The following is a 5,535-nucleotide window of genomic DNA, read 5'->3' as shown; positions in this document are numbered from 1 at the left end:
ACTGGGGTGAGGCGTGTGGGGGAATGGGGACAAGGAGGAAAAAATGGTTATTTGAGGGTATTTGGATGGTTTTAAAGGAAAGCGGCCGAGCCGCGGGGGCACAAACACGCGCGGCTGGGGCCCGTGCGGCTGCTCCGAATTTGCTCCTTAATTCAAATAAATTTTTCTCCCTTTGACATAAACGCCCGGCCTGAGTGGAGGGGGTTCCTCCGCCCTCTGAAAACCCCCTCCCAAAACGGCGCGGTGCTGTCAGAACACACCGGGAATAACCCGGTAATTCGGGGACATGCGGAGGGCCCGGGCCGGGCTCGGACCGCTCCTGGCCCGGCCCGAGGGAATGTTTTAAAGGTAACTACTGACTCCTTGCATCTTATTAACAGCAAAAGCCCCAGCAGAAAGCGGAGACCCCGGCACAAGCGCTCGATGGCCAGTTCCCTTGTTACCTGCTATTTTATAAGCTTCGCAGGGCTTTTTTGCTTAATAAGCACAGATTAGGGGCAAAGTCTCCCTGGCATTTCCTGAATGCTGATTAAAGCTGGGGGGTCACGGCAGGAGTAGCGCAAGAAGCGGCTTTTTCCGCTGTGTCGCTCGGGGTGGCAGCGGAGCGTTTTCGCCCGTGGCATCTTACGGAGTTTCCCCCGGCGCTGGGCTTTCCCCCTCGATTTGGGAATCGACTTTGTTTCCCTGCTTGAACAAAACGTAATCACGGCGTATTAAAATATAACGCCCGTTTCAAGTTTGGCTCCGATTTTTTTCCTTACTCAGGATTATCTCATTTTTTTCCCCCTCTAATAAATAACATTTTATCTCTTTTGCCCGCCGTTCAAACCCCCCCAAAAAACGAGAATGAACTCAAAATCAGGAATCAATTCCTTACGCTCAGAGTATTTCGTGGCTTAGTTTAAGTGATAAAAATATAGATAGAAATACCCAAAGTGAACCAAACCTCCGCAAGGGCTCTGCGGGGGATGGGGGCGGTGGGGGTGGCACAGCCCAGCCCCGGGCACGGCAGCGTCCCCGCGAGCCCGGCCGGCTCCGTGCGCCGGAGCCCGGTTTATTCCTGCTCGCAAGAGCCGCGGAAACAGAAGGAATTGCGGGTGTTTCTTCCCTTATCTTTTTCCAGATTTTTAGATTTTTTTTTTTTTTTTTTTAATTTGGGGAAAGCCCTTTTCTGCACTTTCATTCCCACCTCGGCAGCTGAGCCGCTTTTCACAGCCCCGTCCGGATGGCTGCTCTATGTATTCCTCTACCCCAGTCCTCTTTAATTCTCGAGTCACCAGGATTTGTTACTATTTTTTAAAATGAAATCTATTATTACTATATTTTAAAAATTCATTTATTTACTGCGAATGGCCAGAACTGAAGGACATCCTACGCGGCCGCGGGCGGAGGGACCGCGTGTTACCCCGACCATTTCTCTCCGTCCCGGTTTCTATTATTATTATTATTATTATTATTATTATTATTATTATTATTCGGGGTTTCAGCTGACGTTCCTGAAAACCCCCCGTGAGTTTGGAAACGTAGGAAACATTGCATGAAAAGGAACTTGAAAAAATAAAATTCCCTTTCTGTTCCCCCTCTCTTGGCAAATTCACAGCTACCGACGACCAACGAGATGAACCGTTTTCCCTGCAGAAATCCTCACTATAAACCTGAGAGCCTCTGGCATCACTTCCCCATCCGCCAGCGAGGACGGCGGCTTCGCCCACCAGATTGTGCTAAAAAAAAAAAAAAAAAAAAAAAGGTAGATTATTATTTTTCCCCTCCTTATCCCAAAGTAGAAATTAAAGAAAGTGGGAACCTTTGCCTTTCGTCGGGACAGATGTTCATTTTTTGGGTCTCAAAGCGCCTCTTTATTTTCTCTGATACTGAACCTTAAAGAGGAGGGGTTGGAGCAAAGCTGCAGAGAAATTTATCCCGTTTTTTTCGGAATTCTCTCGGCAATGCTGGATTCTCCAGTGGAAGGCACGCAGCCTTTGCCTCCAGCTCAGGAGCTCTGTGCCCGTCTCATCTCACATTTATTTTTCCAGTGCCAGGCGCAGCCACAGGGCACGGAAAGGGGCTTTAGTGCCGCAAAACGGGCGTTTTAAACTTATTTTTGAAGAGTTTCTGCTGGAAGGCAAATCCCGGGCTGCGACGGCTGGGGCGGTCAGTCTCAGATGATCCAGGAGGATTTTCACCTCGGAAAGTCGGGATTTTCGCCGGCGGGTGTCCCGGGGGAGGCAGGCGGGCAGGGACCCGCAGCCCCCTTCCCTCGCACGGAACCGCGCAGCCCCTGCGCCCATTGAAAAGAATTGAAAAAACCTCTCCAGGAATCCCAAAGCGAACCCGTAATTCCCCCCCCTCCCCCAGAAGGGTCCGGTTTGCAGCGCACGAGGGGAGAGGGGAGGAACATCCCCCACCCGTGCAGCCCCCGGGGTTTATCCCGGTCAATCCCTGCAAGGCACCGCGGTGCTGCGGGTGCAGCTCTGTCTCCCCAGCCCCTACTCCACCTGTAGCCCCCTACCACAATGGGACCCGGGGAGAGGCCACCGGAATGCGGGTGGGGTTGAGGATTCAGCAGCAACACCCCCAAAACTGATCAGAACCCCCTGGGCTGTGCCTAAACCTGGGCATGCCCTATAGAGGTGCATCCTCCTTGTGCGTGCCCGGTGTGTGAGCACCTCATCCATGGGCACCCTGGCCGTGCATGCTCTGTGCCGGCAGCATGTGTCCCACGGAAGGTGCAGGCAGGGTGGGAGCACAGTGGGATTTCCATCCAGCTGCACAGACACCAACTCCATCCACCCCAGCAGCTCCCTCCACAAAGGGCACCTGCAGGGAGATGCTCTCCTATGCATGCAGAGGGACAAAATACCCTCTGCAAAATGCCCTCTCTGCAGCTCTTCCCCACTTGGGTAAAAGCAATGGGTGCTCCCTGTTCTCACTGGAGGGTGCTGGACACTGGTGAGGACCTCCGAGGCCACACAGGGTGCAGGGAGCCTGCAGGGCCCCAGTGTGGAGCAGCCTGAAGCTTCCCTGCTGGGGTTTTTAAAGGAAATTCCCTCCTTTTTTGCCTGCCAGCTCAGTGTGGGAGATGTATGAGCTCTGTAAGAAATGCCACATACAGGTCAAAGAGGATTTTTGGCTTTTTAAGTGTTTGCACTGAGAAGTCCACACAGACACATGACTTTAGACAAGCTGTGGGTTCTTTTCTGTAGACATTGTCCACATAGCCAGCCCTGCTTCTGAATGTGTGTGTGGCTGCTGCCCTGGGACGTTCAGATACAGGTTTTTGTTTGAGATTCTCCCAGCAGTCCCTGTCACCTCAAAATCTGGGGTACAGATGCCTGAGCAGATTTGGGCTGGTAGGTTTGGGGGAAGGGGAAAGAGTCTGGAGCTGGGTGGTTTCTAAATAAATGTCTTTGTCTTGGTGCTAACCTCCTCTCCATGGATGGCATTTTTCTACCTTCACTGGGCACTTTTGCTGCTGCCTGGGCCATGTGGTGCCACTGCTCCAGCATCCCCCAGACAAAGAAAATGCCAACAAAAGCTCCATTTTGAAGCAAGTGGGTGCACACTGAAGGACAGCAGCAGAGAAGCTCTGAAGCCATCTCCAGGCTTGCAGGGCTGTGTCAGCTGTGTTCAGGGAACTCCTGCCTGTCTGCAGCCTCTGTCCCAAGCTCCCACAGCTTCTGTCCAGGATATGAGAACTCTTTGCTCCATCCTCGATTAAGAACCCCACAGCAAGACAAACCCTCATTGCAAAAAACCCCCTCAGGGCTGGAAAGCCTCATGGCTTCCACTGGCTCTCCCAGCAAATGCTTCCTATCTCAGGTGAAGATTTTAGTAATTCGGGATATTTTAATAGTGCACCCCAAAGGCTGAACAGAAGCTCGATGCCTTCAAAGGAACCCATGTAACCCAGTAGCTTCAGAGGGGAAGGGGGCTGAAGTCTGAAAACAAGCAAATTCACTTATATCAGATCATCTCAGCCTCGGATGTGATGTTATCCTCACCTTCAGCTCACCTCCAAACCAACATGAAAAAAAACAAACCGGGAAAAACCCACAAACCCCAAACCTAAACTGAATACCAGAACTCCCTCTTTCTGTACTGTCAGGGAGCTCTGTTTTGTCTTGGTAAAATTGGGTGAAGTGTCCTCCCGGCACCTACCCTGGCTCAGCTGCCTGGAGCCCTCCGTCCAGCAGGTGCCTTTTCTTCTGCCTCAAAGGGCTTCGATCTGGACAGCTCTTTTGGAGAATGGCTGTTGTAAGGGATGCCTGGCACGAACACGGCCTGATTACAGCCCAGCTCGTTAAAAAAATGTTCCCTAGGTATTGAGGGGGATAACAAGGATATTTAAACATTCCCAGCGTGCACCTTTAAGCAGCAGAAAATAAGGGAAATTGCTATCGTTTAATTCAGTATTGCTCCTTTTGAACTCCCACTGGCTCTGCCTGCAATTGTTCCCTTTGCCGGAGCTTGGAGCCGAGTCTGGATTACGGCAGCACCGGGGCCGCGGGTCCAGAGGGCTGGGAGGGCTGAGCACAGCAGGACCAGCTTCCCCACATGGCAAAAGGCTGATGAGGCTGGTTTCCATTTGGATTTTGAAAGATTTCCCTCAATAGCCCAGAGCAGGGTCTGGGTTTGAGGCCCACAGCCCCAGTTTGTAATTACTCTCATATTTTGTGTGCGCCAGGGAGAGGGTGGAGCAGCATTTCTTTTTTGTCTGTATCTCTGAGGAAGCTTTTTCTAAAGCGAGAGCAAAAAAATCCACAGCTGGTGTTGGTGGATGAGACACTCAGCCATGTTCTGGTAGGGGGAAAAAAGACAAAGTCTAATTTTAGATGTTCTGAAATGCTTACAACATGCATCCCTCCAACGGCCTGGCACGGGCGCCAGTGGTTATTTCCACCACGGCAGAAGGAGAGAGCAGGGACGCAGGATCTGCTGTGCCTTGCACCAGGCTCTCCCCAGGTGACCTGGAGGGATCTCCCCTCTGCGGGCCTTTCTGCTCTGGGCATTGCCAGTCAGCAATATTTACAGAGAGCAGCTGCTGGGCAGAAGAAGAGACAGGGCTCCTCCCATGTGGGGCAATTTTCTCACATTTTGGCTTAACCACTCCTGGCCGGAATCCCTTTGGGGTGTCTCCATCCCCCCAAAGAGCAGCTTTGGGAGCCCCACTGATGAAAACCCAAGTCGTGTTCTGACAGGCTATGGTTTGACAAGTAGCTCATTGTTTCCAAGGTCTTTTTCCCTCAAGTCCTGTGTCACCCCCTCCCCGCTTCCCCCCCCCGAGGTTCCCGTTCCTCTGCCAGCCCTGAGGACTGATGGAGTCCCAACCCCATCCACCCCTCTCTCAGACTTTACCTGCCAACCCCGGGGATTTTGTACCCAGACCCAAACAGTTCCTCATTTTCCCATTTAACCCCAGAAGAGCTGGTCTGATGCAGTAAGAAGGGGAGAATCTTTCGGGAGAGCAAAGCCCCGGCATTCCCGCCCCGGAATGGGGAATGTGCCACAGAGGAAGGACAAAGCAGCTCAAAGGGC

The sequence above is a fragment of the Cinclus cinclus genome, chromosome 31 (genome assembly GCF_963662255.1).
Source record: "Cinclus cinclus chromosome 31, bCinCin1.1, whole genome shotgun sequence".
Taxonomy (NCBI): Eukaryota; Metazoa; Chordata; class Aves; order Passeriformes; family Cinclidae; genus Cinclus; species Cinclus cinclus.
Note: the sequence above shows the minus strand (reverse complement) of the source record.